The following is a 15,349-nucleotide window of genomic DNA, read 5'->3' as shown; positions in this document are numbered from 1 at the left end:
AACTCGGGAATTTGAACATAATTTCAAGCGGAACCCTTTATTTACTTGAAGGGTGTAGCGCGTTCTTGTTCCGTCTACGTAATTCGCAATTGTATTTTCCGGTCGCTCACACTGAGGATTGAATCTTTCACCTTCAAAAGAATATCACTTTTTACAAAGATTTTTTCTAGTACTCCAACCACTGTGCCACGGGTCGTTGTGGACGACCGAAAAATACATGGGTGACGGAACAAGAGCATGCTACCCCACCCCGTGAAGTGAATAAAAGGTCCCGCTTGTAATTCCGTTTAATTTCCCGAGTTCGATAGAAACATTCCCGAGTTCGACAAGATACATATGAAGAAGGTCGGAGATTACATCGACCGAAACGTTGTGAAAATGACACTAAAGATAAGAACAGTCCGACGAATATATTATATTAAATTATATATATATATATATATATATATATATATATGTATACTAGAAAAATTACCCGTCGTTTACTGGGTTCGAAAACAGCCTACAGAAAATGGACTCTGATTAATGAAAGTATGATAGGTTATGAAAAGGAAGGGTTGTAAAGAGTTAGCGTCGAATTTGGGTGTATCAAAACCAAAGCAAAATATGATGAAAGTAAAAATAAAATAGATAAACCCCATAATTTATTATACCATACCTGTTCACACTGAAACACTTATCACAATATTCTGTGGATCTATATTAAAAAAAAACCTTGTTAAACTTTGTGACATATTTCCATTCTATAGAGGTCAGGCTCGGACGAACGCCCCAAAATTTTATTATACCACATTTCTTCAAACTGAAACAGGTATGGTATAGTATATTATGGCATTTATCTATTTTATTTTTACTTTGATCATATTTTGCTTTGGTTTTGATACCCCAAAATACGAAGCTATCTCTTTACAACCCGTCCTTTTCATAATCTATCATATTTTCATAAATCAGAGTCCATTTTCTGTAGGCTGTTTTTGAACCCAGTCAACGACGGGTACTTTTGCTAGTAGATATATATATATATATATATATATATATATATATATATATATATATATATATATATATATATATATATGATTTATTTTTTTTACTCCAACATGCTGGAATCGCGTTATATAATTCGTGTATTTTACAGCTTTCTTTAATATTTACAATAGTTTAGAATTATAGAAGATTAATTAGTTAAAGAAACTTTAACATAATAGTTACTCTATTAAAAAGACACAATAATACAGGAGAGGCATTCCCTTACAATCTGAGGGCACATATGTTTTATATTTAAGTTGAATTGTTTTCTCCAAATATATTTCTTCTCTTGTTATTTATGTTTAATCGCTGTTCAGATCACTATTGTATTGTAAAGGTTACTTCTCGGATGAAATGTAATAATAACACATCGATACCACAAGACATGCGCCGTTCCGTCATATTAATTATTATTTTCTACCCCGCTCTGAGGGTTTGGATCATTAGCACCTTCTCTTTCAAAAATCAATTGAACTTTGAAACGTTTGCTCATCATTCTTTTGTTCTGAAAATATTGCCGAATTGGACGCGAATCAAATCTTACAATATTCGCTTAGGTTTATCCTTCGAGATTCAACCTTTCGCCAGCGGCTTTTGACATTGGGAAGAGAGCATCCGACATTTCCGCCAGCAAAATTCTCAGCTGCATTGTCAGCAAATTAAACAAGTGAACCTCGTTTGCAGGATAATGATATACGAAATTCTCCAAAGCATTATATGAAGGATTCCTAAAACTCGGTAACTTTCGTCTGTATTTAGTGTCGGTTTGTTCATCTGTTTGCCTCGCTTTTCTTATATATAATCTGTCAGTATATCTATATATGCTTTTATTAATTTTTACATCACTTTCGTACTTTTCATTGTTGCCTTTATCTGCATATACTAGTAGGTCGGCGGGTTGTAAAACACGCATAAATATTATATTTTAATTGATCTATAATTATTATTTATTGTAAGCAGCGTTTCAGTGGATATTAAACGTAAATTTCTGTAAAAAATAAAGTAAGGGGGAACGAAAAGAAACCGAAACATATGCCTACGAGTATTATTTTTTTTTAGTTCAGTTGTTATAAGTAAAAACACAATATTCGAGCTGAGATCGAAACCAAAACCTAAAGAAAGACGGCTGAGTTCGATAACCATTAGACCAGCTTGACATGGAATTTAATAAATCAACTAATACTTAACGTATAGAAGCTGTCATATTTAACGACTGCGCATGCTGAAAACATTACATTCCGGTGGCCTGCCACACAATATATATTTTTTTTAATTTTGACCCTATAGCAAACCTATTCTCCGGAGAAAAAAAGATTAGAAAGTTTTTCCAGATGTCTGCCTATAGTATATACCAAATTTAAGACTTGTAGACAAACATTTCGTTTAGTATATATGTTGAGAAATGTCCTCATATACACTCTAACTTTTATAGACATTGGATGAAATTAATATATAATTTCATCTAATATCTATAAAAGTATATATATATATATATATATATATATATATATATATATATATATATATATATATATATATATATATCGATACACCGCTTGAGAAGAACATGGTCGAACAACAACTACGGGGCGCAATAATATACAAAATGCTAGCTGAAATAAAAAAAAACTGACGGCTCTTCGAATTGAAAAGATCTCAAACAAAATCGGAAAAAAATAGTCGGTCGTAATCAATCAGACATGCTGTAATAATGAGTTGCTGCACAGAACACACACACACACACACGCGCGTGCGCGCACATACACACACACACGCACACACACACACACACGCACACACGCACACACATACACACACACGCACACACACACACACGCACGCACACATACCTACACCTAAATTTTAATTCCGATACGAATCCTTATTCTGATTCCGATTCTTTTTAAATTGATTACTATTTAATTAGAGTTATTTTTTATTTTTTTTATTTTAAAATTTCCGGGTAATTTCAGCGTATATTATTTTCTCAAATGTTTTCCTTGTAATTGAATAAAAATTATACGACAACAAAGGATTTATTTTTTCAATTTCAAAACAAAGTCAGATTGTATCAGTGTGTCGTTAGTGTACGGCATGTTATTTGAAAGTTTTCGTAAACAGTTGAAAATAGTCGACTATTGTTAGGTAAAATGAGAAAACGATGTAAGAACAAAATATTTAACAACTCCCCTCTCATTGTTCCGAACGAATTTCTAAATAATGTAACTTTTTAGATAATCATCTTAAACATGGGAACGGCGTGGGCTTTGTTAACTATTCTGGGCATTCCCTCTATGAATGATTAAACATTTTATTTTTATCATAAAAAATGAATGGGTTATTAAATTGTTTTGCTTTGCTATAAACAAGAAGCAAAAACGAGATGCAAATAATAATAATAATAATAATAATAATAATAATAATAATAATAATAATAATAATAATAATGATAATAATAATAATAATGATAATAATAATAATGATGATAATAATAATAGCAATAATGATAATAATAATAACAACAATTTAAATAATAATAATAATAATGATAATAATAATAATAATAATTTTAATAATAATAATAATAATGATAATAATATTAATAATAATAATAATTATAATAATAATAAAAATAATAATGATCATAATAATAATGATGATAATAATAATAACAATAATAATAACAATACTAATAATAATAACAATAATAATAATAATTTAAATAATAATAATAATAATAATGATAATAATGATAATAATAATTTAAATAATAATAATAATGATAATAATAATAAAAAAAAATAATAATAGCAATAATAATAATAATAATAATTTAAATAATAATAATAACAATAATAACAACAATAATAATAATAACAATAATAACAATAATAATAATAACAATAATGACAATAATAATAACTTAAATAATAATAATAATAATAATAATAATAATAATAATAATAATAATGACAAATTGTTGGATTAATACTCTTAGAAAAATCCACATTCTCAAAATAAATATTACTTTTGTAACGTAAAATGATAGTAATTTTTTATTGGGGGGAGGCAGCATACCAGGACGCCAGAACGCCAGATAACAATCCGCCATTCTGTTAAGCTAAAAAAAAACGCCAAAAAATAGCGTTTATTTTAACAAAAGTTATACTAAATTACTGTTGTTCAAAAGTTCTAAGAATATGGAAGGAACGTCAGAGACTATTACTTCTGATTGGCTTTTGGTAACCATAAAACTTTTTGAAACGGTGACGTTTTATAAAAGCGATTTCTTCTGATTGGTTATTGGTTACCATAGCAACTTTTTCGATCGTTTGATGTTTTATCTCTTGTTTTTTTAATATTTAAAAAAATAAAACATGGGACTTTGATATATTAATAAAATGCGGTACAATTTCGATAATCTATCTATCTATCTATCTATCTATCTCTTTCTCTCTCTCTCTATATATATATATATCATAGATGTTATTTTTGTATATACAACACAATATGAATATAAAACTCAAATGACCTTGTAATGAGTGTTATAACCCAATATCCGGTTTGTGACTTCCGGTTGCGCATGCGTACATACATAATCAACGCGACAATAAAACGTATTGGTTTACTGTGCATATTTTCAGCGTCCCAATTGTTTTTTTTTTTTTTTCACGTTTAAATTATCTAAATAAACGATTGTTAATAATTTCTGTATTTTTTTAGATCATTCATTTCCGTATTACGTTTAAGTTATTTTAACTCAATTTTCTTACAGATAAATCTACTTTAACCCGCTGATAACCATAAGAGCATTTTACAATGGCGATTTAACCACCGCAGTCCTGTTTTAAAAAAGTCATTCTCCATTTTTTTCACCTTTCTGAAAAACATACATTTTTTCTAAACTACCAACATATATAAATAACTCCGAAAATATGTTTTTATTTTAAATTGCGTTAAAAATAAATAATCAACGCGACAATTAAACGTAGTGCTTACTGTGTACGTTTTCAGCGTCCCAATTGTTTTTTCGCGTTTTAATTTAAAGATATATCCAAATCTGAATTTAACTTTAAGCAATATGATATCTGTTTAGGGCACATTTCCCTATAAGTATCGTAAATCACTTATTCAATGGCAAGAAGTTTTTTTTTTAATAAACAATTATAAACAGAAAGACTCATAGAAATTGTCTATATTCTTTTTTCATTTTAATATACTTTCATAGAAATTTTTCTGTTATGTCGCAAAAAACTATTTTCTTTACTTCATAAGTGTCACGCTAATACATTAATTCCATAGCAAATATAACATACTGACCCAACGGGTCAAAAGTAGTCTGGTAATTTATAAATATATATAAAGAAAATTCATGACTTTAGGATGTTTATTGTGTTCACTAGCATTAATAATATTGAAAGGTCTGAGGGGTTCTACTCTGATTATAACGCTAAAAACAGAGAAAGATTTTAAGTGGTATTTATTTTGCTGTCTCTACTTAGCGGAATAAAAGGAGATCGTAACCTTTTTATTAAAGTTTACCACGTCGTCAACACCTTTATAAATCATAACAGAAACATCGCGTGCATGCCATCTTTCGCTTACGACGTCGCCCGTTTATTCTGATTCTCACTTTATCTCCCTTGTTTCAAATATTAAAATAAATTCCAAGGAATTTATTAATGATTTCAATTTTTGAACGGTTGCTCAAGATTTGTTCAAATATAATTTACTTTCTGCTAGCTTTATTTCTGAATTGAATATTTCAAACTTAAACTTACGAGCGTTATTTTAATAATTAATTTAAAAAAAAACTACTAGTGGACTTTAAGTCTTATATTTTACGGGTTTATATAAAGAAATGGTTTTCAATACTATTTTTTTAGTTTGTACAAAATATCTATTTTAAAATTCCACTTTTTAACAATTTTCGCATATATATTCATATGTTCAAATGATATTTGCTGCTTCTACTGTTTATTTTACCATTAAAAATTATTTCATGAGATTTATAGTTTTTAGAACTTCAAAGAAAATCTACAATTTATTGCTTTGGAAAATATGTAACAATAACTATTTGAATAAAATATATTATTTCATAAAAATAATTCAGTGTCAATTATGCATACATAATCCAATTCATGAATAATATGAGTTTAAACCCAAAGAAGAAAATATTATTACAAAACAACCTCTGCAAAAACCATAGATTGCATCGAAAAGTGCCAACATAAAAAAGTAATATGGTTAAAATTATACTTTGAAAAGTAAAAGGACTAGTTCCTTAAACTGGAAAAGAAAAAAAGCAAGATAGTCTAGTAAAAAGTATAATAAATTCATAACTTAATATACTGCAGCATTTTTAATTTAAAACATCTATTTAACATTATATAATCAAGTCTTATCTATTTTTCATGTAGTAATAATAGGCGTGATTCTGTGTTTGCTACCTGCAAATATAGAAATAGAGATTGTTTTGAATATACAGTAAAATAATTTATGTATTTCACAGGTTATTATGTTTTTATAATATGTTAGTGGATAAAATAATGTGATGAACGAAACAGTAGTACGACTAGTATATATATATATACATATATATATATATATATATATATATATATACTAGTAAAAGTACCCGTCGTTGACTGGGTTTAAAAGCAGCCTACAGAAAATTGGCTCTGAGTTATGAAAGTTAGATAGGTTATGAAAAGGAAGGGTTGTAAATTTGGGTTGAATTTGTGGGTATCAAAACCAAAGCAAAATATGATAAAAGTACAAATAAAATAGATAAACCACATAATTTATTATACCATACCCGTTCACACTGAAACAACTATCACAGTATTCTGTGGATCTATATTAAAAAAAACCTTGTTAAACTTTGTGACATGTTTTCAATTTTATGGAAGGCAGGTGGGAAGGAACACCTCATAATTTTATTATACCATATTTCTTCAAACTGAAACATAATTATTAAAGTAAACTTACGCAGATAGATATGAAAAGTCTTTATTAAAGTTTGTGCCTATTTCCATTCTATGGAGGCCAGGCTCGAACGCAGACCCCACAATTTTATTATACCCTCTCTATTTAAGTTAAAACATACTTATGTATTCTTATGTACATCTATATCAAAAACACTTGTAAACGTTATTTTTTATTTTTACTTTTTTTTATTTCCATGCTTTGTGGACAAGGAGCGGACGCAGACCGACCCCACAATTTTAACACAATGAGCCAAACATAAATAAGAAAATGAAGAATAAAGATATAAATGTAGAATATATGCACTCTCTACGCTTCAAAATAAATTCCTAACCAAAAGCACTGCCCCCCCCCACGCTTCAATATTTGCCAAACAAGGCCTTAATAACAAGTATTACTAGATGTATACAGGTTATAGAACAATATATTACGGTTATGAAAAGTACATAAATAATAAAGACACAAAATAATTACGGCACTTGTCGCCTTTTTCTAAGAGGGCTAAGACGCACGCATGCCACTACTACGCGAGGCCAGTATAAGTTAAGAATTAGACGATTCTGTAAGTTATGTCTGAATGTGAATTTTAAAATCGTTAATATTGAATACGTTTAACTGTAGAAATAAAATAATGTACAACTGAGTATTATTTTTGAATGTTCATCTATTTTTAATTGATGCCCTATTTTGCCATTCTCAAAGCTAAATTTCATTATGAAGAAATGTAGTAAAATACGATAGAGTCAATCGATTATCAAAATTTATAAAATATGGGGGAAACGCTGGTAATTCAAATATGTACTGCTCAAGTAAAAAATTACAATTAATAATTTTTTTACTCTTATCCAAACAAAGCATATTGACACGCTAACGTAAAGAAGCACTACTTGTGCATGTCAGTACCGTAAAGGAGGAAAGGAAAAGAGATTAAATGCGAAGTTCCAAACATCTGAGGGAATGAACTTTTCTAAACGTGTGGGTAGATCACTTGGTACAAATATTATGTTTCGCCAGAGGAAATTATTTGTAAAAGCAGCGCACGGATGCAATATTGCTGCTGGTATCTGGTTTGTTATTAAGCAACATGTTCGCGTAAAATACTTTCACAAACAACATAGTTGAACCGAGCCATTAATGAAAAAGCACGTTACGAGGTGACGTCAATAAGTTTCTAGCCTTCTTTTTACAGGCATTTAAAATTGTCGTAGACTCAATAAAACAAAGTGTGTTACTGCTAAATAACTTATAAGATGACTGACTAATATTTATGAATAGTAGGACCCGTTTAGCGGCGTTGACCGGTGGAATCATTCCCCTACCTCGTAAAAAATTAAACTACGCTGGTCGGTGTTGTTAGTGGCCAGTCCTCAACGTCATAATGTTAAGAACGGCTTTCGGAAGGCACCCAATTTTATGAGGGGTGGGATATCGAAGTATTTGCCTCAAGTTCAACCTTGACTTGTTGTCAGTATACCCACTCGCAAAGACTTTTAAAAGATTGGAGGTGGGTGGCAGTGTCGTGCGGAGAAAAGTACACTTTTTTTTATCACGCGTGCGAAGAACAGTGAATTACGGTGCATAATGCCTGTCATTATATCTCGAAAACTCCTTGTTTCCGCCAACGTTAAAATAGATTGTCTTACTCAGTATAATCTAACACCTATAGAAGTCGTCAGTTAAAAAGAAATATTTAAGTAGATGCTAAGGTAAAAAAGCAGCTAATGTAAAAAAAGGGGAAATGTGCACTTTAGCGGCGTAAATTATTTGACAGACAAAGAACGTAAAAACAAAAACTGGCACGAATGTAGTCATATAAAAATTGAATGAAAAGTAATGAAGATGATAATTTATTTGAACGTAAGTCAGGCTTAGTGTGTACAATTTTTTTATATATAAAAAATAAATAGATTTTATGATTTCCAAATTGTAATTTTTTTTTATTTGCCTAATCACCCCAATCTAGGTTCGGTGCCACATTGATATAGGCGCTACTGCAACTCTCTTTAATTAAGAGATTCGGTGGACGTTTATGAAAATTCTTTCCTTGTAAATTATACAAGTTTTTTTTTTACTTTTCTTACGTCAATCTCATCGATTATAAACTTAATTTTCAAAAAAAAAAATATAGTAAAACTGAAAAAAATAGGTTTGTTATGACGTTTATGGTGTTGGATCAGTTTTCAATTATAACGTTCTACTAAATTGAAAGACCGTTTGAATAAATTCACAATGATTTATATTTGTAATATAAAAACAGTATGCTATTTTCAGTTGCGTGCACTGATGTTTTCGAACTGGCATTAATTAATCTTTCACCTAACAATTTAATTTTAAAAAATATATTTTTATTCGTTGTGTGTTATTTTTATTTTTGACTTCTCTGCAATATATCCCAAGCAGTTTTATAAGTAAATAAAGCTGTGCAGTTTTTACAACAGAACATTCAAGTTTTACAATTCATAAGCGATTACTGAATTGTAAGGTGAAAGTACAGAATAGTTACAAATCAACTGAAAATAATTTTTGGTTCCGATTACAAGGTTAAATCATTGTGAATATATCTAAACGCTCTTTTAACACGCTAAGTCCTTTCCACCCTAAATATATATATATATATATATATATATATATATATATAATCATTTTAGTTAGCGAGATAGAGGATCGCGTAAATAAATTCACAATAATTTAGAAAAGAAGCATACTATGTTCAGTTGTGAGCACTTATGTTACCGAACAGCCAGGTGTTTTGTGACTATTCTGTACTTTCAACAACAATTTTATTCATTGTAAAACTATAATTTTACCGGTAAAAACTATTTAAAAATTTAGCACGATAACTTTAGTGCATAACCACAACTTCCTTACATATTTCTTTTCCAAAAGAGTGTTTGATTAAATTCACAATAATTTAAATTTAAATTTTTTTGTAAATATGTCTATATAAATAAATACTAAAAAATGAGGCATGCAGTATTAGTAACCTTTATTTAATTATTAATTAATTTTTTAATTCAGCAATTTATCCCAAGAATTTTAAATTGGCAATACTGGAGGTTAGGTGAACAACAAAGAAAAAAATTATTTGTCGCTTTAGTCGGTTTTGAATTAACACTTTTCACGCGTGAGTGACCTGAATAATACTGTTACACAGCTTATTTCTCTCTCTCTCTCTCTCTCTTTCTCTCTCTCTCTCCCTCTCTCTTTTTCTCTCACCCTCTGTATCTCTCTATCTCTAACTGTCACAACCTGCGAGTGACTGGAACCAGAAGTAGTTTTCCGTAGCTGTTTATGATTTTGGGTGTCCGTCGAGGTTGAGCAAATGTAATACCATTGTCGATGATTTATGTTTGGAGTGTAATATTTTCATGAATAAACCAAAAATAAAGAGTTTCTAAGCGAAATAATTCTGTTAGTTATATAAATAAAACGTAAGAATAGTGTGTACTTACAGAAATAGCGGCCTGTTTTATAGTTGAGAACCGTTCGGTTATTTGTGGGAATAACCGAATAGGGGAATTGTAGAATGCATACTTATCAGCGAATCAGCTGCGCAGGGTTTATGACGGGAGAAATCAGGATGTAGGGGGTAAGAATATGCGATTGTGTAGGAAATCTGTAATCAGATAATGTCATCTAATTACTAGGAAAGTGCGAAAAAGTATAAATGTACTCGGTATAGAATGGTGTCGTAAGAGGACTTGGTATAGTGCGGGTGAAATTTGAGCCCCTTCCATTGTAGGCTAGTACGATGATGATCATGGCGCTCCTGTAAATAAATGCAATGTTTTAATATTATGAAATAATGTGTATGTAATTGCGTTATATATCTAGATAGCGTAATGGCTAATGGAGTAAAGATAATATTTTTTTATGCACCATCTGTTGTTGTCAACCTACAGCAGTAACACCCAAAAGGGAAAATTTGCGCCTGTTTTATTATATGCAAAATTTCAGGTTCAAAGGAACAGCCACAGAAGAAATTAGATACACCCTCCAAAACCTAATCGTCACAGTTGGTGAATTTCAAAAATGCAATCTGGACGTGAGGACATTTTAGAAAAACGATATGCATCAAAATTCTGTTTTAAACTTTATAAAAATGCCACATAAACGTACACATATTTCAGACTGCTTTCATGAATCGAGCATACGTTTTTGGGTGATAATAGAAATTAAAGCAAGACAGGAAGTCTTGGAAGGATTATGAAAGGTATTTCAAGAATTTCATCGATAATAACAATTGTGTGTTTATAGAGAAAATAAGTATGCAGTTTAGTGTCAGTTTGGGAACGGTATACAAAATTATTTGCAAGGAACTGAAAATTCGGAGGATTTGTGATTTGTTTCTCCCAAATGTGCAGTCCACAACTCCATCTTTGTCACGGATTATTGAATGAAAATTAACACAATTTTTCACCCTCCCTATAATCTGGACATTGCTTACTGTAACTGTTGATTGTTCCCTAAGCTCAATGAAAACCATTAGAAACTGTCATTATGAGACAATAAGGAAATGGAAAGGCTTTGACCAGTGTCATTGACAGCTCACACAAGAGGAACGCCATAGGTTCTTCCAGAAATTGTTAGAACGGTACAACAAGTGCATTGCAGCTGGAGAAGATAACTTTGAAAGGAAATAGAGTTTCATATGTGTATTATGAATTAAAGTATTATGGGTTAAAGTATTATGCGTTAAAGTATTATGAATTAAAGTATTATGAATTATAGTATTATGAATTAAAGTATTATGAATTAAAGTATTATGAATTAAAGTATTATGAATTATAGTATTATGAATTAAAGTATTATGAATTAACGTATTACGAATTAAAGTATTATGAATTAAAGTATTATGAATTAACGTATTATGAATTAACGTATTACGAATTAAAGTATTATGAATTAAAGTATTATGAATTAACTTATTAAGAATTAACGTATTACGAATTAAAGTATTATGAATTAACGTATTATGAATTAACGTATTACGACTTAAAGTATTATGAATTAAAGTATTATGAATTAAAGTATTATGAATAAAAGTATTATGAATTAAAGTATTATGAATTAACGTATTACGAATTAACGTATTACGAATTAAAGTATTATGAATTTACGTATTACGAATAAAAGTATTATGAATTAAAGTATTATGAATTAAAGTATTATGAATTAACGTATTACGAATTAAAGTATTATGAATTAACGTATTATGAATTAACGTATTACAAATTAAAGTATTATGAATTAAAGTATTAGGAATTAAAGTATTATGAATAAAAGTATTATGAATTAACGTATTACAAATTAAAGTATTATGAATTAAAGTATTATGAATTAAAGTATTATGAATTAAAGTATTATGAATTAACGTATTATGAATTAACGTATTACGAATTAAAATATTATGAATTAAAGTATTATGAATTAAAGTATTATGAATTAAAGTATTATGACTTAAAGTATTATGAATTAACGTATTACGAATTAAAGTATTATGAATTAAAGTATTATGACTTAAAGTATTATGAATTAAAGTATTATGAATTAAAGTATTACGAATTAAAGTATTATGAATTAAAGTATTACGAATTAAAGTATTATGAATTAAAGTATTATGACTTAAAGTATTATGAATTAAAGTATTATGAATTAAAGTATTATGAATTAAAGTATTATGAATTAAAGTATCATGAATTAAAGTATTATGACTTAAAGTATTATGAATTAAAGTATTATGAATTAAAGTATTATGAATTAAAGTATTATGACTTAAAGTATTATGAATTAAAGTATTATGAATTAAAGTATTATGAATTAAAGTATTATGAATTAAAGTATCATGAATTAAAGTATTATGACTTAAAGTATTATGAATTAAAGTATTATGAATTAAAGTATTATGAATTAAAGTATTATGACTTAAAGTATTATGAATAAAAGTATTATGAATTAAAGTATTATGAATTAAAGTATATTGACTTAAAGTATTATGAATTAAAGTATTATGAATTAAAGTATTACGAATTAAAGTATTATGAATTAAAGTATTATGAATTAAAGTATTACGAATTAAAGTATTATGAATTAAAGTATTATGAATTAAAGTATTATGAATTAAAGTATTATGAATTAAAGTATTATGAATTAAAGTATTATGAATTAACGTATTATGAATTAAAGTATTATGAATTAAAGTATTATGAATTAAAGTATTATGAATTAAAGTATTACGAATTAAAGTATTATGAATTAAAGTATTATGAATTAAAGTATTACGAATTAAAGTATTATGAATTAAAGTATTATGAATTAAAGTATTATGAATTAACGTATTATGAATTAAAGTATTATGAATTAAAGTATTATGAATAAACGTATTACGTATTATGAATAAAAGTATTATTAATAAAAGTATTATGAATTAAAGTATTATGAATTAAAGTATTATGAATTCACGTATTATGAATTAACGTATTACGAATTAAAGTATTATGAATTAAAGTATTACGAATTAACGTATTACGAATATACGTTTTACGAATTAAAGTATTATGAATTAAAGTATTATGAATTAAAGTATTATGAATTAAAGTATTATGAATTAAAGTATTATGAATAAAAGTATTATGAATTAAAGTATTATGAATTAAAGTATTATGAATTAAAGTATTATGAATTAAAGTATTATGAATTAAAGTATTACGAATTAACGTATTACGAATTAAAGTATTATGAATTAAAGTATTATGAATGAAAGTATTATGAATTACAGTATTATGAATGAAAGTATTATGAATTAAAGTATTATGAATTAAAGTATTATGAATTAAAGTATTATGAATTAAAGTATTATGAATTAAAGTATTATGAATTAACGTATTATGAATTAAAGTATTATGAATTAAAGTATGATGAATTAAAGTATTATGAATTAACGTATTATGAATTACAGTATTATGAATGAAAGTATTATGAATAAACGTATTATGAATTAAAGTATTACGAATTAACGTATTATGAATTAAAGTATGACGAATTAACGTATTATGAATTAAAGTATTACGAATTAACGTATTATGAATTAAAGTATTACGAATTTACGTATTATGAATGAAAGTATTATGAATGAAAGTATTATGAATTAAATATTATGAATTAAAGTATTATGAATTAAAGTATTATGAATTAAAGTATTATGAATTAACGTATTATGAATTAAAGTATTATGAATTAAAGTATTATGAATTAAAGTATTATGAATAAAAGTATTATGAATTAACGTATTACGAATTAAAGTATTACGAATTAACGTATTATGAATTAAAGTATTACGAATTAACGTATTATGAATACAAGTATTACGAATAAACGTATTATTAATTAACGTATTACGAATTAAAGTATTATGAATTAAAGTATTATGAATTAAAGTATTATGAATTAACGTATTACGAATTAAAGTATTATGAATTAAAGTATTATGAATTAAAGTATTATGAATTAAAGTATTATGAATTAACGTATTATGAATTAAAGTATTATGAATTAAAGTATTATGAATTAAAGTATTACGAATTAAAGTATTATTAATTAAAGTATTATGAATTAAAGTATTATGAATTAAAGTATTATGAATAAAAGTATTATGAATTAAAGTATTACGAATTAAAGTATTATGAATTAAAGTATTATGAATTAACGTATTATGAATTAAAGTTTTATGAATTAAAGTATGATGAATTAAAGTATAATGAATTAACGTATTATGAATTAAAGTATTATGAATGAAAGTATTATGAATAAACGTATTATGAATTAAAGTATTACGAATTAACGTATTATGAATTAAAGTATTACGAAGTAACGTATTATGAATTAAAGTATTATGAATTAAAGTATTATATATTAAAGTATTATGAATTAAAGTATTATGAATTAATGTATTATGAATTAAATTATCAGGAATTAAAGTATTATGAATTAACGTATTATGAATTAAAGTATTATGAATTAAAGTATTATGAATTAAAGTATTATGAATTAAAGTATTATGAATTAACGTATTATGAATTAAAGTATTACGAATTAACGTATTATGAATTAAAGTATTACGAATTAACGTATTATGAATTAAAGTATTACGAATTAACGTATTATGAATTAACGTATTACGAATTAACGTATTATGAATTAAAGTATTATGAATTAAAGTATTATGAATTAATGTATTATGAATTAAAGTATTATGAATTGAAGTATTATGAATTAAAGTATTATGAATTAACGTATTACGAATTAAAGTATTATGAATTAAAGTATTATGAAT

Source organism: Euprymna scolopes, chromosome 38 (assembly GCF_053919585.1).
Source record: "Euprymna scolopes isolate OS-2025 chromosome 38, ASM5391958v1, whole genome shotgun sequence".
Classification (NCBI taxonomy): Eukaryota; Metazoa; Mollusca; class Cephalopoda; order Sepiida; family Sepiolidae; genus Euprymna; species Euprymna scolopes.
Note: the sequence above shows the minus strand (reverse complement) of the source record.